The sequence below is a fragment of the Drosophila santomea genome, unplaced genomic scaffold, assembly GCF_016746245.2.
Source record: "Drosophila santomea strain STO CAGO 1482 unplaced genomic scaffold, Prin_Dsan_1.1 Segkk86_quiver_pilon_scaf, whole genome shotgun sequence".
Lineage (NCBI taxonomy): Eukaryota > Metazoa > Arthropoda > Insecta > Diptera > Drosophilidae > Drosophila > Drosophila santomea.
In genome coordinates this window covers 355578-379596 of record NW_025319022.1, presented here as the reverse complement: position 1 = coordinate 379596, position 24019 = coordinate 355578, and the positions used below count along the sequence as shown (strand labels likewise).

At 41.1% G+C, this 24019-nt stretch overlaps 1 long non-coding RNA gene across 1 annotated transcript; it reads right to left on the bottom strand.

The window, feature by feature from the left end:
* Positions 1-19392: 19392 nt before the first annotated feature.
* LOC120457876 lies at positions 19393-22796 on the bottom strand. Its single transcript, XR_005617114.2, has 2 exons — positions 22746-22796; positions 19393-19935 (listed from the first exon to the last, which is right to left on the bottom strand). It is a non-coding gene; the product is annotated as an uncharacterized LOC120457876 (long non-coding RNA).
* Positions 22797-24019: the final 1223 nt, after the last annotated feature.

The window sequence follows — 24019 nt, the reverse complement described above, 5'->3', positions numbered from 1 at the left end:
TATGTGCTGCAATAACAATAGAAACTGTTTTTTGGCATACCACACTTAAATTGTCATTATAAAGAAGTATATTCTGTGAAGTATAAAAAACAATGCTTATACACTACTACTGCCAAACGATGCTCACCAGCACCTTTCGGTACCGCCCAAACTAATGGTCGTGGCATACTAACATTTTTTGGAAACGCTTGTATATTTTGTTTTTGAGCGTTGGGATCACGTTTGCTAGACATATTAAAGTGATTATGCTTTATTTCGTTATGCGCTAAATAGGCAAGAATATCTCTTAACAGGTCGTTACAAGATATATAATTATTAGATATCTTCCTTTTAAAATCGTAATCATTAATCCCGTTGATGATGTGTGTTGATATTGCTGAATCGGTTAACTCACCCTTTTTACCAATAGCTAGCATTTTATAGAAATAGTCTTGCGGTGATTCTCTGAGATCTCGACAAATTTTTGACATTTTAAGGTGAACGTCTTCGGAATTACTGAGAAATGGAAAATCGTTGAGGAACTTTGACTTAAACTCTGGCCATGTTTGGAAGACTTCTTCAGTTGAGTCTACCCAATACCAAGCAGAACCAAGCATCTTTTGTTTAACTGCAAATATTAGATATCGATCATCCCAACGATATGCGGTTTGAAGGGAGTCAACGCGTCTAATGAAGTGTTGCGAATCTAAGGACTTGATGGATGATGGGTTGAATTCCGGGAGAAGAGATACCATTTCACTTATATTTCCGTACGAACTATTAATGTTTGTTTTTTTTTTTTTTTTTTTCGCGCGAGTCCCACGGCCACACCTCCCGCCCAACCGACCGAGGGGCGCTGCCGTGTATCGTACGGCTCGAATCGCGGGAAGATAGACGCGATATAGAAGACAGTAAAGGACGAGGAAATATATGTATGCTAGTAGTAATATCTAAGAATTCGTTACGTTAGTATTGATCGCTTTAAAAACGGCAGAGAGTCAGAATTAGAGATAATAGGATAGAATCTATTATAGTCAGAACATAATACTCTGTAGGGATCATGCAACTCATAGTTAGATCTAAAATTAGAGGTACGTAATTTCTAGTAAATCTGCTTGGAACAGTGAAGTTTAGCCGACTAACCATGTCGGGACTTTCCACTTCACCACTAATAAGGTTAAAAATAAAGACTGTTCCAAGCATCGTTCTACGGTTAGCTAAGGAGGGTAAGTTAATTAACATTAATCTATTCGAATAAGGAGGTAATCTACGGTTTGCATCCCAATTAAGGCGCCGTAAGGCAAAAAGTAAGAAGTTCTTTTGAACCGATTCAATGCGGTCCGAGTAAACTTCATATTGTGGACTCCAAACAGGTGATCCATACTCGAGGATCGGACGGACTAGAGAATTAAATAATGTTTTGGTCAAGTAAGGATCATCAAATTCCTTTGACCACCGTTTTATAAAACCAAGCACACCCCTGGCCTTATTGACAATAGACGAAATATGGTCTGAAAATTTAAGTTTAGGGTCCAGAAGAACACCAAGATCATCAACATGTGTTATTCTGTCCAAAGAGCAGCCACTTAAAGTGTAAGTTGCGTGCATTGAGTTGGCACGACAAAAGGTCATAACTTTACACTTAGAGCCATTTAAGTTTAATACGTTATCACGGCACCAGGTTTGAAAGCAATCTAGATCGGATTGTAAGTCCAAATGGCGAGAAATGTCCTTATATTGCAAGCATAATTTTACATCATCAGCGTACATTAGTACACGCGAATGATTTATTATTAAGGGAAGGTCGTTAATAAATAAGGTAAAAAGGAGCGGACCTAGGTGGCTCCATTGTGGGACGCCGGATGAGACTCGGAGAGTACAACAAAGAAAATTTTTAAAGAGGACCCGTTGCGTCCTGCCATTCAGATAACTTAGAATCCAATTTAGGAGATCAACAGGGAAACCTAATAAATCAAGTTTTTTTATTAAAAGTGAATGATTAACAGAGTCGAATGCTTTACTGAAATCCGTATAAATGACATCTGTTTGAAGATTATTTTTGAAACCCTGTACTACGAAGGAGGTTAGCTCCAGAAGGTTAGTAGTTGTTGATCTGCGTTTCATGAACCCATGCTGACATGGTGAAATAATTGACCTACAAAGGTGCTGCAAATGAGGAGTGATAACGTTTTCAAAAAGCTTAGGGATAGCAGACAATTTGGAGATTCCTCTGTAATTGCTTGCATCCGATTTGCTACCTTTTTTATGGAGAGGGATCACAAAGGACTCCTTCCATATTTGGGGGAACTGAGTAGATTCCAAAGATAATTTAAATAGTTTTAGTAGAGGTTTGCACAAGGCTTCCGCACAGAATCTAAGCACACAGCCAGGAATTCCGTCGGGACCTGGCGAATAGACAGGCTTAACTCGCTGAAGATCATAAAGCAGTGAGCTTTCGTTTAAAGTGGGACAGAATATTAAATTTGACTTTGATACCGCGTCAGAGTAAGGTCGTTCGGAATGAGGTAACGTAGAATATGTGGTTTGAAAAAACTTGGCAAATAGATCGGCTATTGCCTGATCCGATGTTACCGAAGTATTTTAAAAAAATAGCGAGGAAGGGTAACTAGTTGTTTTGCGCTTAGTGTTAACGAAATTATAAAACTGTTTGGGATCCTGTGCGAACTGGAACTTACAACGGTTTAAATAATTCTTATAACACTGAGCATTAAGCACGGTAAAATTTAACCGAGCACTTACATATTTAGAAAATATAGATTGAGAACCGGTATTTTTAAATTTTATATAAAGTCTGGACTTAACATTTCTTAGATGTGTCAACTCTTTATTAAACCAAGGAGGTTTGTTAGAGGTAGACGGATAGTACATCGGAACACAAGAGTTGAAGAATGATTTAATTGCATTATAAAAAATATCTATGGCATCGGCCATTATGTTGCAAGAATATAGATCGGACCAATTAAAGCCAGATATAAAAAGATTTAGCCTCTGAAAGTTTGCCTTACGAAAACAATGAATTCGTTTGATTGACTTTTCTGGCCTCTCTTTTATTACGGTACCTGTGTCGATTGTCACCTCGAAAGTTGGATGGTATGGATCTTCAGGTTGACTAAAAGGTGCTACTCTAGTCAGAAACACACTTTCAGGACTTGAAACAAAACATAGATCCAATAAACGACCAAGAGAATTTCGAATATAATTAACTTGCAACAACCATATGTCAAGCAAGCCGTCAATAAAGTCATGCTGTGCTATAGGCAGGAGAATATTCGACTGTTCCTCTGTGGACCACTTAGTGCCTGGTATATTAAAGTCACCTAGGACAACTAGTTGGTCCCTATCGGACAGTCTGTTTTTAACGGATTGGAAAGCGGACAAATGGTTAATATATTCAGGAAATTCAGAAGACGGCGGAATGTACGAGCACGTAATATAAACATAGCTATCAGAAAATGACAGCTTTACGCATAAGAATTCTAAATTACGGAACTCGTCAAAAAGTACCTCCACTGACGTGAGGGTAGACCTAACAGCAATTAGGACTCCACCTCCCCGCCTGGAGGGACGATCATGCCTGTATACTGTGTACATACCTGTGAAAACTTCGGAGTTAAGTATCTCCGGTTTTAACCAAGTCTCTGTAAACACAATAATATGGGATGCAAAGGAAAGACTATTAGAATACAAATTAGTAATTTACTACACAAGCCTCTTACATTTTGATAACAGATAGTGAGACTAGATTTTAGTTTTTTGAAGATAAAGAAGTAGAAGTAGTAGAGGAGGATGGGGCAGTGATCTGGCCACTTGTGGGAAGTTTAATTCCCACGGGCCCTTTTTTTCTATTTTTAATCTTAGCTTCAAACTCTTTCACAATCATGCTTTCCGGCCAAAAATCACCAGAACATATGGTTGAGAATAGCTCATTTGGGACAGTTATCTTGAAAGATGAGATGTCCCTAGCATAAGAAAAGTTAAATTTTTCCACTTTTATGTTGTCGGCTTTTGTTTTGTCTTGTATATAAGAAAGTACATCAGATGATGTTTGATCAGGGGAAAGCCGGGAAACAAAAATTTGTTTCTTTAGTGGAACCAACGAGAGGGGTTTTGGCACTGCAGATTGCGGGGCATTCCCCTTAGGCAGCCTACCACCAGCGGCTTTCTTGCGCTTTGGAGATTCTTCTAATAGTTTAAGGCTATTAAATTGCGAATCAAGCGCAGAAAGAAGATCATCAGCTCGACGAAAACTATCTCTAGCCACGCCAAAACTGCTGATCAGTCCTTTCAAGCCACCTTTAGTTTGGCGCATAAAGAGTTGCATTTCATTCGCAACTCCTAGGCAAGTATCACAACAGTATTTTAGATTAGGGCCTTTAGCTAGGTCATCACTTGTTCGGCCGTTAAAACCAGCGCACTTAGTGTGCACCATTCTATCACATAGCCAACAGGTCATTTTTGACTGATCAGGCTTTATTACCTGACGGCATTTGTTATGGAAGCAGACAACATTGGATTCCATGTTTAATTGGGTTTTGACCACTGTACCAAAAGACAAAATCAGAAAATGTACCGCAAGAGCGCAGTGTGCACTTTAAGATTTTGTGTGGGAGAGCGAGAGAGCGGGTGGTGCAGTTAATTACAAAAACAACACCAAACAGCACTACGGACAACGCACGAAACAGACAGTAAGCAAAACGCAAAGACAGAAAGAGAACATATTGAAATAATTTATTAAAATAATGCACATATCACAAAAGATTCACTCGCGAAGCGAACGGCACTTTAACTAGTACGGATTACGAAATTGAATTATTAAAGAATTTGTTAAATTCCACCGCTGGATTTAGCAGAACAAAAATAAATTCGGAGCGCAGAAAAAAAACACGACCGTTCGCTTTGAAGCTTGAAGCTTTTCAGATACCGTTGGGCCGCGGTTGTATAAGAAGTTTGGCGGAATCGCGGTATATGGATTTTCGTTATATTTTGACGATGTTACGAATGTGTATTGTATTGATTTAAATCATAGTGTGGCTGTAAATATGTGCCGAACGATGCCGCTGTTGCGTTACAGAGTCCCAAATGAGCGTGGGGAATCGGAGAGTTAATTTGGCTGTGACGAATAAGTATACGTTTGCGAATTAACGTGGTTTTGCGGTGTCATTGAGAAATGAACGTGTTGCGGAAAGATCTATTTGTAGTGTGTAACGTAGTGCGCCACTGTTCTCAATACAAGAAGGAATTATAACTCCTCGCGTTAGGCAGGCTTTCGAGGATCTGAGCTGCGGGGCACGCTTTAGATTCCGGCTCTAGCTCTTCGGCTTTGGGGGTGGTGGTCTTGCTCACCCAGATCTCGAACACGGACTACACATCACTATTAATAAAGACAAGAATTGAGCGTGCTTGCGACAAAAAATAGGAGCTAGAACTAAACAGGAAGAAAAATAAATAAATAAATTCTAGAAAATGAAAGTTAGAAGAAAGGACGAAAGATAGAGGAAAAGACAGAGAGAAAACTATCATTTGCGAGGACACGGATGTTGTTGTGCTCGCTTGAGGCCCACCCAACCTATGATCATCTTCCGCAGGAGCATGGCTCCGATGATCCCTTGAAACCTAACGACCGTGGAGTCATCAGTAGAGTCGGTAAAGGAAATGTTTAGTTGCTCATGATTTCGTTAAACATTAAATTTAATAAACATAAAGTAATTAAGACTAACATCGTATATAGGTAGTTTTATTATAAGCTTAGATAGTTATAAGAATATTTATGTATCGCCTGATTTAATAATATGTAGTAAAAATCTGGGGACTTAGATATAAATGTTAATTGTGATAAGAATTAAATTAATAAGAAATAGTTTCGATTATCTAATTTAAGTCATTGGTAGACAACTTCTCGTTTAACTCCATTGTGAAATTTCTTTTAATTAAATTCAATTAAACTTCATTTTTATTCACAACAAATTTTAAAAAAATATTTATTTTATTACAGCGATAGCAAATTTCGGTTGTTGCGGCATCTAATTCGTTTCTTAACTTCTTTTATATCATTGCCATTTAATAAATTTCTCTTAAGTTTTGGGTTAGCACTTAAAAACAAGGTTATATAAACTCACGCATCTTATCCATCGGCGAAAGATCGATTTCCCTCGAAGGTGTGCTGAAAATCGTATGGCTTTGGCAGGCCACTTTGGGTTTTAAGGCATTAGTTTAAACAAAAGAGTCTACACAATTCGTTTCACTTCGCAACAAGAGAAATTTTCTTAGATTTTTACTAACTTTACTTAAATTATAAAAATAAATGTATTCTAATTTTTCAGGAGTTTTTCATCAGCTATTCATGGCTTCTATTACCAGAATCAAATTCATTTCATATGAGTGTTGTAAAAGTTAGGTAACTCGATACAGGTTATGACCAATTTGTGGCGAAAATGACAAGAAATTTTAATTCGGCAGAACTGGGTTAAAACCCATTTAATGGTTTTGATTTAATGCACAAGAAAATTTATAGTCGGACATCGGATGGTCGGATCTACACTACCCCTTGGGGTTAGGTTCACTTTTCTGAATCTCTTTACGTTAATCCCACATGGGTGCTGGGGTCAACTGGGGTTAAAATTATTGGGTCACTTTTGGCACTGCTAATTTCCATTAAATGTTCCATAAAACGCCAAAGCTGGCCACTGTAGGCTATTGCGCATGCGCGCTGTTGGCCAATTAAACTGCACTTGAGGTTATTTGCCGATCATTCTCCTACTGCTTCTGCTGCTGCTCCCTTAGTAGTCCATCATCCCCCCTCCGCGATCGGTCGATTAGCTATTCTTTAAACAACAAGTGATCTCGTGGGTGTTCTTATCTCGCTCTTATCGCTTACAAATCATTTAGACATCGCCCACGCGGTGTCCGCTGATTGGTGCAATTAAACTCAGATAACAGAGTACAAAGCGCACTTTACTTCTCTGCCCTAGGGGCTAGAGCTTACCTCTCGCTCGCTCTCATTGCTGGCTTGAGTTAAGTAATAAGAACAATAATCAAAATATGAACTGTGGTGATTAACTTATTTTTCGTAATAGAAAAATTTGAATAATCAAAAATGAACAAGAAAACATCATCTAGCTCAGAGCCCTTAGTAAGGTCATTTGACGCTGAAAGGATGAAAGAAGTTGCTGGTAAGACACCAGCTGAAATACGCGCTATAATCGCAAGAGACATAGCCTTAAATCTAAAAGTGCCACTTACTGAATTGAATAATTCATATGCAGTTACGACTAGCTCTGCCACCTTTGTTACTAGCACAGTCACAACGTCCGTTGTGAATACTAATATAACAAATACAGTACGTTCCCAACCTGGTACTAGTGTTTGTTCTTCAACGTCTTCGGAAGCAGCACCTCTCATCACTCAAACGGCTATTGGTTCGAATAAGTGCTCGTTCCAATCACTTATATCTGTGGGCAGAAAGCGTAAAGGGAATAGTTGTCAGAAAGACAAATCCAAGAAGCAGGCTACTCAGCCGCAGAAGTTCCCATCTAAAGATGAGGCATGCTCCCTGCCCACACTAAGTAACAACAGATTTGCAGCCTTGGCTGATGAAGCAGAAAAAATCATGCAAGTAGATCTGCCTGAAAGTAGCTCTGATGAAGAGGAAGCAACTCCAGCTGCTGATATTAGAAGTAGGCAATCCTCAAAATTGGTTAAGCCTCCAGCCATTTGTGTCCCAAATATTAACAATCCCCACTCATAGGAGCAGGCGCTTAATTTGTGTGCTGGTGAAAACAACTATACGCTACGTACATCAAAATTTGGAGTGTCACTTATATACACGGCCAACTCAGAGGCCTTTCGTGCCGTTGTAAGGAAATTAACTTCCCTCAACTGCAAGTTCTGGCATCACCAACTCAAAGAGGACAAACCCTACAGAGTTGTACTTAAAGGAATGCATGCAAGCGTTCCCAGGGCACAAATCGAGAAAGCATTTGCTGATCTTGGTTACGAAGCTCTGAACATATACTGTCCGAGAAAAGGAGACTGGCATAGCTAACAAATTTGTGATGGAGATGACGAAGCAACCATCAACCACAAGACCAGGCAAAATCTGTTCTTTGTTAATCTAAAAAACGACGTAAATATTTCGGAAGTTCTAAAAGTAACGCAACTCGGTAGACACAGAGTCACCATAGAACGCGCTCGTCGCAGAAATGAAGTGCTGCAATGTATGAGATGCCACATCTTTGGACACTCCAAGAACTATTGTCTCCAAGACCCTATATGTGGCAAATGCGCTGGCCCTCACGCAACTGGTTCTATGCTGTGCACGAGTGGTAATTATTTGTGCATCAACTGCGGTGGTGATCATACTTCAACGGACAAAGTCTGCCCTGTCAGGATCGAAAAAATAAAGAAGCTCAGGCCAAATCCAAGACTGCCTGCATTTAAAAATAATAGCAACTCTGTCAGCTCAACAAGAGGTGGAAGTTTTAACCAAGGTTTCATCCCGGCTGAGGCTGTCAGAAGCACTATCTCATACGCCGATGTTGTACGGCCCAAAGGTCCCCAATTTAGATCAGCTGAGACTCACCAACCCCACAGAGACCTAGACTCAACACAAGATTTGGGTCTTGGGAAAAAGTTTCTGGCCCTGGAAAGCGCCATCCGGGATATAAACTCGAGAATGGACAAAATGTTCAAACTAATAGAGGAGACCGTGGAATCTAACAAGGCTTTTAGAGAACTTGTTCAGATCCTTATATCACGGACATCAAAATGACTCAACCTATAATAAAAATCGGATTATGGAATGCACGTGGACTAGCTAGGAACGCTGAGGAACTTAGGCTTTTCCTAAGCATGCAAGATATCGACATCATGTTTGCCACTGAAACACACGTGCGAGAAGGACAGCGCATCTTTTTACCTGGATACTCCACCTACCACGCCGTCCACCCCAGTGGAAACAGCAGAGGCGGTGCCACTGTTATAGTGCGATCCTCCTTGCAACATTGTCCCCAACCTTCAATCTCAACCAACGACCGGCAGGTAGCGAGTGTGCAGCTACAGACGTCAGAGGGAAAGTTTACATTAGCTTCGGTGTATCTCCCACCCAACGAGCGTTTGATAAAAGCGCATTTTGAAACCCTCTTTGTAACGCTAGGTGAAAAATTTATAGCAGGTGGAGACTACAATGCCAAACACGGTTGGTGGGGAAACTCAAGAGCCTGCGCAAGAGGCAAAATCATTCAGGAAGTGGTCGCGAACGGCCACTACCAAATTTTGGCAACAGGAGAGCCAACATTTTTCTCCTCCAACATACAGATAGCTCCATCTGCATTAGATTTTTTTGTAACAAAAGGCTACTCTATGAACAGATTCAACATTCGAGCTCTGCACGATCTGTCATCAGAACATACCCCTCTCCTGGCTGATCTATATGCTTCGCCGCTGAAAAGGCCTGAACGCTGCCGTTTCCTAGCTCCTGGTACTAATGTTGAAGCTTTCAAGGATCACCTGTCTGAACTAATTGACTTAAACATGGAAATTCAAGGGACAGAAGGTATTGACAACGCCATTAACTTATTTATGGATAACCTGAAAGAAGCAGCAGCACATGCGGCACCGAGTACTCCACGCAATGCCCAGGCCTTTACCCAGCCGCTCCTGCCTCCTGTAATAGTTGACCTCCTTCGACTTAAACGAAAAGTCAGAAAGGAATTTGCAAGAACAGGAGATGCTCGTATCCAACAGATATACAGAAGGCTTTCAAATCGGCTTCATAAAGTGCTGACCCAGAGAAAACAGCACCAGATAGACAACCTTTTAGAAAATATGGGTACCGACTCCTCCTCAAAATTCTCACTGTGGAGAATCACGAAAAGGTTTAAGTCCCAGGCTTCTCAAAAATCCGCTATAAGGAGCCCTTCTGGTGGCTGGTGCCGCACAACACAGGACAAAGCAGAAGTGTTTGCAAGCAACCTGGAACAAAGATTTAGGCCACTCGCATTTGCCGATGCGAATCATAGCCGTCTGGTTACACAGTCTCTCGAAACGCCATTTCAAATGGCACTGCCCGCAGATCCTGTCACCCTCGACGAACTGAAACAACTTGTTTCCTTGCTGAAGCCGAAAAAAGCCCCGGGACATGACCTTCTTGACAACAGGACGATAAAAATCTTACCAGATCAAGCTCTTCGGTTTCTGGTACAAATTTTTAACAGAGTTTTACTTGAGGGATATTTCCCAAAAGTCTGGAAAGCTGCAAATATAATCCTGATACTAAAACCAGGAAAATATCCGACAGAGGTAGACTCGTTTAGGCCGATCAGCCTCCACCCCTCGCTTGGTAAAATAATGGAAAGGGTTATTCTCAACAGAATGCGTGACGTTGAGGCTGTTTTATTGGCGATACCTGACTTTCAATTTGGATTCCGGACTCAGCATGGTACCCCCGAGCAACTCCATAGAGTTATTAATTTTGCGCTAGAAGCCCTAGAAAGGAAAGAGTATGCAGTAGCAGCTTTTCTAGACATTCAACAAGCCTTTGATAGAGTGTGGCATCCTGGACTCTTACATAAAGCCAAACAAATATTAACACCTCAGCTATACCAGCTTACAATGAGTTTTTTGATAGGACGTACTTTTTGTGTGTCGACCGATGGATGTACCTCTTCCGTAAAAGTCATCGAAGCGGGAGTACCTCAAGGAAGTGTGTTAGGACCCACTTTATATTCTATCTTCTCTTCGGATATGCCCACTCATACAGCAGTCACTGGACTAGATCGCAAAGATGTGCTGATTGCGACATATGCTGACGACACTGCAGTTCTGACAAAGAGTAAAAGCATTACCGAGGCCTCGGATGCACTGCAAGAGTACCTGGATGCATTTCAGAATTGGGCTGAGATGTGGAAAGTCTGTATCAACGCTGACAAATGTGCAAATGTTACTTTCACAAACAGAACAAAAAGCTGCAGCGACGTCTATCTTAAAGGAAGAGTACTTGACCACAAGTCATCCTACAAATATCTTGGAGTGATCTTAGATAGAAAACAAGAGAGAACGCTATAGTCGAGTTCCCCGACTATATGATACCCGTTACTCAGCTAGTGTAAGTGCGAAGGACAGTTTTTGGCGGTTTGTGGGCGTTAGAGTGGGCGTGGCCAAAAGTTTTTTGGCAAATAGATAGAAATTTACAAGACTAATACAAAACTGAAAAAATATCAAAACATTTTTCAAAAGTGTGGGCGTGGCAGCTTTGGGCGGTTTGTGGGCGTTAGAGTGGGCGTGGCCAAAAGTTTTTTGGCAAATAGATAGAAATTTACAACACCAATACAAAAATGGAAAAATATCAAAACATTTTTCAAAAGTGTGGGCGTGGCAGCTTTGGGCGGTTTGTGGGCGTTAGAGTGGGCGTGGCAAAAAGTTTTTTTGCAAATCGATAGAAATTTACAAGACCAACACAAAAATGAAAAAATATTAAAACATTTTTCAAAAATGTGGGCGTGGCAGTTTTGGGCGGTTTGTGGGCGTAAGAGTGGGCGTGGCAACCTGAATCGACATACTTGCGCTGCGTCTATGTCCCTGGAGTCTGTATACTTAATCTCAACTTTCTAGCTTTTGTACTTCCTGAGATCTCGACGTTCATACGGACAGACGGACAGACGGACAGACGGACAGACAGACGGACGGACAGACGGACATGGCCAGATCGACTCGGCTACTGATCCTGATCAAGAATATATATACTTTATATGGTCGGAAACGCTTCCTTCTGCCTGTTACATACTTTTCAACGAATCTAGTATACCCTTTTACTCTACGAGTAACGGGTATAATTATTATTTGGAAGACATATTACGGCGATACAGCACGCTTTCAAGACCAAGGTCTCTAAAATGTCGTGGCTAATTGCTGCCAGCAACAAACTTTCCCTTGCCAACAAGGTCAGAATCTACAAGAGCATATTAGCTCCTGGCCTATTCTATGCAATACAGGTGTACGGGATCGCTGCCAAAACGCACCTGAATAAAATACGGGTTCTCTAGGCAAAAACGCTCAGGAAGATCACGGGCGCTCCTTGGTACATGAGGACCAGAGATATTGAACGCGATCTGAAGGTGCCAAAAATTGGAGACAGGATCCAGGAGCTAGCGAAGAAATATAATGATAGGCTAGAATCTCATCCCAATAGCCTAGCGAGGCGACTAAGTATCGCAGCCCAAAGTCATCGGACAAGAATGAGAAGAAGACTAAAACGCCACCACCCTCAAGACCTGATTAACCGGGACTTGACATAAACGTGCTACATGTGAATCCGCTCAATTCTTTATTATTATTCTATATTACTATTCCAATTTCTATAAAAACTACCCAATGTAATCTTTGTAAATTAACTTAGAAATTAAAAAATTTGTTTAATGTAAATACTCAGATTAGATTAAGTTGTCCAATAAGGGTAATAGTACGCTAGTCCAAATAAACAATTTCGTTAAAGGCTGTCAGTCCGCCGCCTGGTTGCCTCCGTGGACACTCTTTCCGTGACCTGGGCAACAAAAGGTTATGCATCTGTATGCAAATGAAAACGGCTTTACTCACTTGAGTTTGGTTAAGCTTTCGCCGAATAATTTTTTTTCCGCCTCCAGATTTTTACAATCCGCGTGGACACTGGCACTATGTGATTATTATATATTTTATCGGCAACTGCAACGATTTGCACTCTACCGGATCTCAAAAGGAATAGAATTTAGCACGGAAACGGATGGAATCGTTTAGCACTTTTCTCTGCTACAGCATAAAATTTCCTAATCAGACTAAAGCTTTCCAGATCTTCCCTGGCGCATCCATGAGCTATCTGGTATTTGTGTCCAAAACTCTGTTCTGGCAGAAATGCAGCTAGCTAATTAAAAATGCATGTGCATTAAAGCTCAGCTTAAACTACGAAAAGCTTTTACTGAAATGCATCGACGTTATTCCCGTCGCGTAAAGCCAGGCTCAGAGTATCACATAATTTAGTGCATACTTCTAGGCAGAAAATGTTTATATCTTTTATTGTTTGTCTAAAATTTATTTAGCGGCTCTTCAGTCGCCACTACAGAATGTTGCGGAAAGATAGCGACAATATCGTGTTGCTGTGACGTGATAACATTGACGTGCTGCCGAGACGTAGCAACATTATCGTGTTGCTGTGACGTAACGATATTATACTGTTGCTGAGACGTAGCAATATTATCGTGTTGCTGTGACGTGATAACATTAGCTTGTTGCCGAGACGTAGCCACATTATCGTGTTGCTGTGACGTAGCAACCTTAGCTTGTGACGCATTCGATCGCGAAAGGACTTGTTAAGACGTGTTAGGCATACACTACACTCTATTATTTCGTTTGCGTTTTGAGCGTTTTCGATTGGAGAGAAGAGTCACCGCTCGGATGAAAAGATCTCTCTTGAAGTTCGCGCAATGGTTTCTCTAATTCGGCAATTTTTTTCTGCATTCATTGGTTTCCTGCACTCGCGTACTCGTCGTCACTGTTATGGGCATTTAGTCTCTTCAATAAGTCTTCACGATTTCCTGACGTTGAGAGTCCTGCTTCTCTGCATTTATGTTGCAGGTCTTCTTGCTTACGTAATCTTTCTTCGGAGGCATGTTCGTTGCTTCGTTTCTTTGCTTTTTTTATAGTCTCATTTTTCGCACGTTTTCACTTATTGCGCACTATCTTATCCCACTTCTGAGAATGTCAGATACACACCAAGAAATATGATTCGCGATGCCTATGTGTGTAAGCTTTCAGTTTTGTCAGGAATTAAGCGAGTGGGTAGCGCGACTAACTATGTGAAAGACTCGAAACGTTATAGTGTTAGGTATACTTTAATTAATTAATCAAATAAGTTTTGATCGATGTTAATGTTTTTGCCGCTCGTTGCAATCACGTCCGCTTCTATTGTTGGTTCTCTCTCGACTCTCTCATGGCATTCCCTTCTTATATTTTCCAACACCGAATGTGTACATATTTGACTTATAAGGATGCCACCAGGTTGAGTTTTAATTGGAGTGTGTCGAAGCTCTTACCAAACAGACATTAGAAAGTAATTTTATGCTTCTAACTAGCCACGTCAACACTTTATTTGAAAGTGTTGCTAGCGATTGGTATTGGCGTTACCACCAAAGTGTACCCCAAGTTGAATGGCAGGCCTTATGCAAAGCCTTGCCGCATCAATTTAAGGAAAACGTCCAGATTAGCATTAAAGCAGAACTTTATCGTCGTAAACAAAAGGAAGGGGAGTCCTTCGATGACTTTTACGAAAGTATCATCCCATTAACTGATAAGTTATCTGAGCCATTGTCAGAATTATCAGTGTTAGAATCCATTAGGTCAAACTTATTGCCAGAAATTCAGCATGAGCTTTTATATAAGGAGATCAGTAGCATTTCTCAGCTAAGGAAGATTATTCGCAAAAGGGAAACGTTCATGCTTACTGTCAAGCCAGGATGGCGAAAACCTCTTCCTGCTCCTCATAGGTTTGTGCAGGAGGTATGTCCTGAGACCGAAGTGGAGTCGGATTCAGACACAGTTGAAATTTCCGCAATTAACTTATCCTGTTGGAATTGTAGCCAAATCGGACACAGATATCAGGATTGCTCAGCCGAACGTCGTGTGTTCTGCTATGGGTGTGGCAAAACAGACACCTACCTTCCTTCATGCCCGCATTGTCGCTCAATAAACTACCGAGGCCGTGCACCTTTGAAAGGGGCACACAAACAAGTGGTGACGAAAGCCGCCAATACGGAGTAACCAATAGCTGCTCTGTACCCTCTCTCCCTGATTCGTCTCAACAACCAGACTATCCTTTAACCGAATTAGGTCCACCCGGCGAATCTCTCAATAAACATCAGAGACAGCCTTCGCGATCTGCACAGCGTATTAAAGATTTTTTTGATCAGATAAGAATCGAAAAACGGTTTTTGTTATCAGCAATTATTGCCTCAGATGTACAATCATACGCAGACGTAAAAATTCTTGGCCGATCAGTATCTGGATTAATGGATACTAGTGCCTCTTTTAGTTGTATAGGTGGAAAACTAGCCGAAGAAATACTGATAGAAAAGTGTCCTTATAAACCTGTTCAAAGTATTGTTCATACTGCCGATGGAAAATCCCAAAACACCGTGGGCAAGATTCGCACAGAAATTCAGTACAACAATATGACCAAGGATATTACTTTTTACATCGTACCTTCGTTAAAGCAATCACTTTATTTAGGGTTCGATTTTTGGACAGAATATCAGCTATTACCATATGCTAAAATGAAACCTAGTCCAGAAAGTAATCTCTCAGCAGTAGATCTAGACGATGTTCGTTTTCTGACTGAAAAACAAAAACAGCAACTTGACGCCGTAGTTTATTGCTTTCCTACTTTTGCCGAAAAGGGTATAGGAAGAACGATCATGCTTTCCCACTCCATTGACGTTGGCGATTCCGTACCTATCAAGCAGCGACATTATCCTGTGTCCCCAGCTATCGAAAAACTTATGTATGATGAACTGGATCGCATGCTTGCTTTAGAGGTTATTGAAGAGTAGACCAGTGCGTGGTCTTCCCCTGTCGTATTGGTCCGCCAACTCGGAAAAGTGCGATTATGTATAGATAGTCGAAAGGTGAACCAAGTGACACGCAAGGATGCTTATCCAATGCCCATCATAGATGGCATCCTAAGCCGGTTGCCAAAGCCGGTTGCCCACTAGGGACAAGTTCGCGTGATAAAACAGCTTTTACGGTACCAGGTAGACCTCTCTACCACTTCACCGTAATGCCATTTGGTCTTACCAACGCGCTCTCAACGATGACCAAATTAATGGGCGGAATAATTCCATGCACTTTAAAAAACGAAGTATTTATATATCTAGACGACCTTTTGATCGGATCCGATACCTTTGAACGACATGTATTAGTTCTGAAAGAAATAGCATCTTGTCTAAGAAAAGCTGGATTAACCATCAATGTTCACAAAAGCAAATTTTGTATAAAGGAGGTCAGCTACTTAGGCCATATTGTAGGCAATGGCGCAATCACAATGGATATGAGTAAAATTAGCGCTATCGTAGATTATCCTGTTCCTAAGTCTATTAATCAATTGTGACGATTCCTGGGTATGACTGGGTGGTACCAGAAATTTATTCGAAATTATGCCTCTGTCTCAGCACCTTTAACGGATGCGTTGAAAGAAAAACTACGTTTTAATTGGTCCAAGGCAGCTAACGAAGCTTTTGAGAATTTAAAAAAGCAGCTTTGTAATGTCCCAGTGTTACGTACCCCATATTTTCAACGGCCGTATTATATCCACTGCGACGCCAGTCACACCGGCGTTGGTGGCGTGCTTATGCAGATAAATGACGAAGGTGACGAAGTGCCTATCTCTTACATGTGCAAGAAACTTAATCAATGCCAGAGAAATTACTCGGTCAGAAATGCAGTTGCCGCGAAGCCGCCATATTTTTTTTTTTTCATAACTTTTATTCACGTTTAATTTTCTAATTTCATAAAATTTTACTATTTCGAGTAAATAGCCAAAAAATATTAACAAATAATTTGGAAAACCCAAAAAAGTCCTAGCAATCAAAACTGAATCGAAGTTGCCAGAAGCAGTAACGTAATTTAAAGCATCGTTCGGCGATGAATTCTCCACTTTCCTCATTGACAAACAGCTCTATCACGATGTTGTCGCAGAACTGAGGGACCTGCCGCTCCACATCATTGCAGTCTAGGGTGGAGCGATTGACCACGGCCCACACCGGTCGGTGTTTAGGCCCGGGTTCTGCGACTCCTCACGTCCTCAGGAGGCCGAAGAACTCGATTAAGGGCTGGCAGGAGTGCGGCGGGCACATACCATAGACGTCTGAGATGACCCATTGGGCGGTTTCCTCATCCTCGCAGACCACTAGCATGCTGGAGTCGAACGTCTGCGGATAGATACTCGTAAGGCCCACAGTATTATGTATGTATGTACCATGTATGCACCATGTTAGCTAAGGCTGAAGTATGAAGCCTATGGTGGCAAACAGCAGCGCCAGTTAAAATCCCCGTTATAAGTAAGAAGAACAGCGCGGCATTCTGTGACGAGTTCTTGGTTAGACGAGTCGAATAAAGGAAAATAAGAAGTTTAACCTACGCATCGGCGTCGGTTGGCGTTCACAATTAGGGCAACGGTGTCCACACCGTCCGCGTCCGAACTCTGGTTTGTTATCACCAGACCGTATCGCCGGTTGTCGGGCATTGTGTTCGCATACGGCGGCCAAGTATCCCTCTTTCTGCAATTCCTATTTTCCTATTTTTGCACTCCACCAGTTGCTTTACTGCGCTGCTGCTGGTCCTCGGCTCCGACTTGCACGCCATTATTTGTGTGGGAATTGGTTCGAGTAAGAATACTCGCAGTGAACTATGGTCCAGAAATCGATTTTTTTGACGTAAAGTCGAGTTTTCGATGTTAATATATCTATTTTAATTATAAATCAAATAAATCATACATTAATAAAAAATTTTAATTCAAACCTTTAAAAGCGGCACCAAAACTTGTTGACAGCTTTTGAAACTGTGCTAGCGAGCAGCTGATTTCTGAAAAGAAATAAAATAAAATAAAATATTTAGTTGCTTTATATTGTGCCACACGTGTAAAATTGGTCCAGAAAATTCAACTTAATTATGAAAAGTCATCTTCCAAATTATGTGTATTATTTTTTAAAATACTAACATGCGTTCTCCGTTTTTTCATGGAATATAACTAATAAGCTGTTTCATGCTGAAAACAACTAATTTGTCCAGATTGTACTTGTGAGTGTTGTCTTTAGCCACAAATCGAAAACTCATCCTTATTTGTCCCCCTTTTCTAACTATTTGGTAATATATAGGCACGGTTGATTTAAGTCACAGCGAACTTTTCGAAATATGGCGCAGAAAAAACGAAAAATTTAATGTGTATTGGACTGGATATACAGGGTGGGCCATCTTAATAACTTTGACATACATTGTCAAATCGACCAACTTCATACCACATCTGATTCTTCATTTCAAGTAGTCATTAACTATGGATAACTACACTCCACCAACGATCAATCGATAACCGATTTTTAGATGCCAATTTCGTCATCAGGGAAAAAGGCGAGCACATGATCCAAATAATATTTTAAATGTTAATAATATTAATCTCCTTGAATTAAAATAAATGCCTGTGCAAAATTAACAAATTGTCTTTTCCTTAACAATTTTATTTACGAATCACACGGGTCACAAGTAGATTGCCCACCCTGTACACCAAGATTAATAAAAATTGTTGCATTCTGACGGTGATCGATAGCCGCGGGCGAAAGAAATATCGTCTGGAATAAACACATAAGGCGAGGTTGGCAGTCCCAAGAGGAGAAGGGGAAAGTGGGATGGAAGTAGAGCGCCCCCTACCGTCCACACCCAAGAAAGGGGAAGTGTGGATGGTATGTGGAGAGAGGAGAACACCGACGAAGTGCATCCACACACACTAAGACGGGAAATGAGCACTGGCATTGGCCTTGAAGTCGGTTCTCGACCTATATGAAGGGAAAGGAGAAAACAAAAGAATAGGAAAGGGAACCGGCAGAGCCGAGCCCATAAATAGGGCAAGGTGACCGCCATGTGGGCCAGAGAAAATTTGGGAATCAGACGACCCGCTGCCGCGAACTAAATCTAACGGCCGTGTTTTAAAATCGGTGGCGCACATAAACGTGTGAGTGCGGTCGGTCTACCGGAGGTGAAAGCTCCGAGGAAACGTTAGTGATGTTTTTTTTTTGTTGTTATAGGGAAATTGAGATAATTTAACCCGATCCGGAGATCGTCGGGAGCAGGACAGAAGCAGAACAGGAAGACCCGGCAGCCGGAAGTGGAAAATAAATGTGAGTCCGTTCCGAGAGGGCATAGACATAATATTTATATATCTGGGTTGCAGAGGGTATGCATGAATTTTTTGACCCCGGGATATCCACAGTTTGGACCCGGGGAGACCTTTTCTGGAACCCGTGGTGGATTCCAACCTCAAATCCCGCCGAGGACCAAGCCAAACCGCCCGGGAGAAGCTCGGCCAGAAAAAAATTAGAATAATTATTTATTTATAATTATTTAATCCGCCTTATTTATTCGCATTTGTTTATTTATTTCTATTTATTTATTAATCGTTATTCATTTATTTATTTAACTTATTTATGTGCCCGTGTTAAAATTATGTAAAATATTCGTCTGTGTGTAATTATTTATTTATTTATTTTAGTGGCGTTTAGCATGCCATAAACAAAAACACGAATATTTGTTTGAAAGACGATAAAACCTAAAGCACGTAAACACGGAGTAAAACCTAAAACACGAAAAACGATGATCCAAAAAATATCCAAAAAAATATAAATATGATATAAATAACCAGTAACTTATGTACAATTAAATCGCGCCGAGTCCAAGCAAAATTAAATCTAAATCTTGGAATACGACCTCCGAGAAGACCAGGCCGATCCTGTGTAGGAGTATGGACCTTTCGTAAATAACCACCTGACCCGTCTCAGCCCCTGATCCTCCTTGGAGCTCCATGTAGGCAGGAATTCTGAAGACGAACGGATGAGCCGATAACCTGGAGGAAGCCGATGAACCACATGCCAGGGAGATCCTCAAATGGGAAATAGACGGATCCTTGGTAGGGGGGGTGCGTCAGGGTCCTTTCCATCGAAGACCCAAATCTGCGTCGTGTCGTCCGGTATTAGGGCTTCACTTGTAGTTTCTGTTGATGTTTCTTTGTTGTTTTTGTGGATTCCATGCCGAGTGGAATTTATGGTGCGACCTGTGGGCACAGGGGAAGAATCCGCCCTGTTGATGACTGGCTAGCCGGCCTTGCCCCATCGAAATAAGCAGGCCGTAACAAAATGCTTTGGAATCCAAGATCTTTAAGGAAATAGACAAAAAAAAATCAGTAATTTTAATAGATACATTTATAAGTATCTTCCCAAATGTAACTACATGCTTGAACGATTCATGTCTAAACATACTGTATGGCTGGCGTCTAAAATATCAATTACACTCTATGAAACCTGCAAGACACCACAGCAGTGGGACGTCTTATACAAATGCGGGCACAAGATTAAAAAGGAAATTGGCATTTGAGCTTGCAGATGAAAATAATTGTGATGCAAATCTTCTTGCACATGCTGCAGCACTCTCTGCGCAGAAAAAAAGCAGGAAGGAACGGCTTTTATTCTTAAGAAAACCATAACAACACCCGAATAATCATCTGAACCGAGAAGGCAATTTGATATACAAAAACCCATTCCACTTGCTCCAGATGAAGTTTTGGCTTCCTTCTAGAAAATTCTCTTACAAAACAGCAATACATGAACACTAGATTTATGAATACAAGTCGCCACAGTAACATTTATCCAAACTATTATAGTCTAGTAATGGAATCTAAATTACAATGAAGTCCTGTAAATATAAACGTAACAGAAACCTTTGCCCAAGTATCATTAAAAAACCTTTTGGATCATACTGCGTACAGAATTATTAAAATGCAGGCTGATGTTTTAAATCAGTTCTCAAACAGTTCTGAAACTAATATGCAGCTATGGATTTGATGGTTCAACGGGTCATTCAATATACAAGCAGAAGTTTACTACCGAAACACCTGGCAAACAGCTTTCAGATCACTCAATTTTTGTCACTTCTGTTATACCCATAAAAATTATAGACTCTTTTGAAAACAAAATATGGAATAATTCATAAAATATTGGTTCACAATTACCAGATTGATAATTCGAGCTTGGTTCTACTAGGATACATAGGCTTCTCAAGCATGCAACATAGCTTACAAGAAATATAGATTGTCACATTCAATTGTCGCAACTGATATATTTCATAGAGCTATAGATTTCTCGGATCCATTATTGTCTAGTATTTCTCAAAAGAGGTATTACGTGTATTACGATCTGCAGTGCGATTCTGAAGACGATGAGGATATTTACAATATTAATTTGGATGAAGAAGAAAATTGCATTTAAAATACAAGAGAGAACGCTATAGTCGAATTCCCCGACTATCTGATACCCGTTACTCAGCTAGTGGAAGTGCGAAGGAGAGTCTTCAACACTGACAGATTTTGATGGTTTGTGGGCGTTAGAGTGGGCGTGGCAAAAAGTTTTTTTGTGTAACGATAGAAATTTTCAAGACCAATACAAAACTGGAAAAATATCAAAACATTTTTTAAAATTTGTGGGAGTAAGGGTGAGCGTGGCCAAACGATTTTAAGCAAATCGATGGAAATTTTTAAGACTAAAAAAAATTTGAGAAAATATCAACACATTTTTATACCCGTTACTCGTAGAGTAAAAAGGTATACTAGATTCGTTGAAAAGTATGTAACAGGCAGAAGGAAGCGTTTTCGACAATATAAAGTATATATATTCTTGATCAGGATCAATAGCCGAGTCGATCTGGCCATGTCCGTCTGTCCGTCCGTCTGTCCGTCCGTCTGTCCGTCCGTCTGTCCGTCTGTCTGTCCGTATGAACGTCGAGATCTCAGGAACTACAAAATATAGAAAGTTGAGATTAAGCATACAGACTCCCAAGACATAGAAGCAGCGCAAGTTTGTCGATTCATGTTGCCACGCCCACTCTAACGCCCAAAACTGCCACGCCCACACTTTTGAAAAATGTTTTAATATTTTTTCATTTTTGTATTGGTCTTGTAAATTTCTATCGATTTGCCAAAAAACTTTTTGCCACGCCTACTCTTACGCCCACAAACCGCCCAAAGCTGCCACGCCCACACTTTTGAAAAATGTTTTGATATTTTTTCATTTTTGTATTAGTCTTGTAAATTTCTATCGATTTGCAAACAACTTTTTGCCACGCCCACTCTAACGCCCACAAACCGCCAGAAACTGTCAGCGTTGAAAACTCTTTCCCGCACTTCCACTATCTGAGTAACGGGTATCAGATAGTCGGGGAACTCGACTGTAGCGTTCTCTCTTGTTTAAAAGTGGGCGTGGCAGTTTAGAGCGGTTTGTGGGCTTTAGGGTGGGCGTGAGAACATGGGTCAACAAACTTTCGCTGCCTCTATATGGAGTGTGCACTTTCTAGCTTTTATAGTTCCTGAGATCTAGACGTTCATACGGACAGACAGACATGGCCAGATCGACTCGGGTATTGATCCTGATCAAGAATATATATACTTTATATGGTCGGAAACGCTTCCTTCTGCCTGTTACATACTTTTCAACGAATCTAGTATACCCTTTTACTCTACGAGAAACGGGTATAAAAATCGATTTCTGGACCACAGTTCACTGCGAGTATTCTTACTCGAACCAATTCCCCCAAAAATAAGAGGGAAAGAGGGATACTTGGCCGCCGTATGCGAACACAATGCCCGAGAACCGGCGATACGGTCTGGTGATAACAAACCAGAGTTCGGACGCGGACGGTGTGGACACCGTTGCCCTAATTGTGAACGCCAACCGACGCCGATGCGTAGGTTAAACTTCTTATTTTCCTTTATTCGACTCGTCTTACCAAGAACTCGCCACAGAATGCCGCGCTTTTCTTCTTCGCCTTTTACTTATGCTCTCCTATATCTCTATGTATGCGTGAACGGAATCTGTACATTTTTATCCCTTATTGCTAAATTGTGAGTAAGTCCAATATATAGTTCTTACTTATAACCGGGATTGTACATACATACATAATACTGTGGGCCTTACGGGTATCTATCCGCAGACGTTCGACTCCAGCATGCTAGTGGTCTGCGAGGATGAGGAAACCGCCCAATGGGTCATCTCAGCCGTCTATGGTATGTGCCCGCCGCACTCCTGCCAGCCCTGAATCGAGTTCTTCGGCCTCCTGAGGACGTGAGGAGTCGCAGAACCCGGGCCTAAACACCGACAAGTGGGCCGTGGTCAATCGCTCCACCCTAGACTGCAATGATGTGGAGCGGCAGGTCCCTCAGTTCTGCGACAACATCGTGATAGAGCTGTTTGTCAATGAGGAAAGTAGGGAATTCATCGCCGAACGATGCTTTACACTACGTTACTGCTTCTGGCAACTTCGATTCAGTAAAATTTTTAACTTTTAAACTTTTTATCAATCGCCGAACCTAATAAAAATATTACATAAATAACTGCCGACGAAATTCATCACACTAAAAACTTACCACTAGGTAAGCCGCTCAGCGCGGCGTATAGCGGTGGCTTAGGTTTTACCATCCTGCTGACTTCCTCTTCTCGCCTCCCAGGCTACTTAAGGACAATTTTTATATTGGATTGACAGCACCGATGACGCCTGGATTTGAAATGGCCGATCGAGCCGTTAGCTGCTTTCTCTGGGTCGTCAATATCGGCTTGCGGTAATTTGAAGCTCTAGTCAGAGAATAGACCGTGCCATTCCAAGGCGTTTGTCGCCGATTGCTTGTGCAACCAGCAGGGAGGCTTTCCTTGGCCCTCTGTTGTCTCCTTGCCTTTCTGGGCTTGTAACCAGCCCCGTTCTTTGAATTGTTCTTGTGCGCAATGTATATGCATGCGGCATTTGTTGCAATGTCCAGGATGGAATCATGAGCGAGCATTATTGCATTATTGAAGAGTGGAAACGCGACCTCAAGGTCTATATTTCCGATTCCGGCCGATTCGTTAGCATAACTTTAACTTCAAGAAAAATTGTTGGAGCGCAAAACCAATAGAGAACTTCTACCGGGCCATTATTTCCCAATAATCTTGACAGGTAATACGTTTTCTTAACGTTTTTTGGTCTAGACAATACTTTTTCGGTTATTTCTTTTCATTAATTCTGCGCTTAAATCATACTGCCAATTTAGGCAAAAGAACGACTACGACGCAGCAGATCTGCTCAAGGGTCAATTCTAAATCCAAATGTGTTTTTTATAGAAAATCTTTAACAAGAACAAAATTTTGTTTGTAGTCACCAACATTTAATCGAAGTACTGCAAGGACGAGGGTAAGTTCTCCGCTTATATGGTTTAATT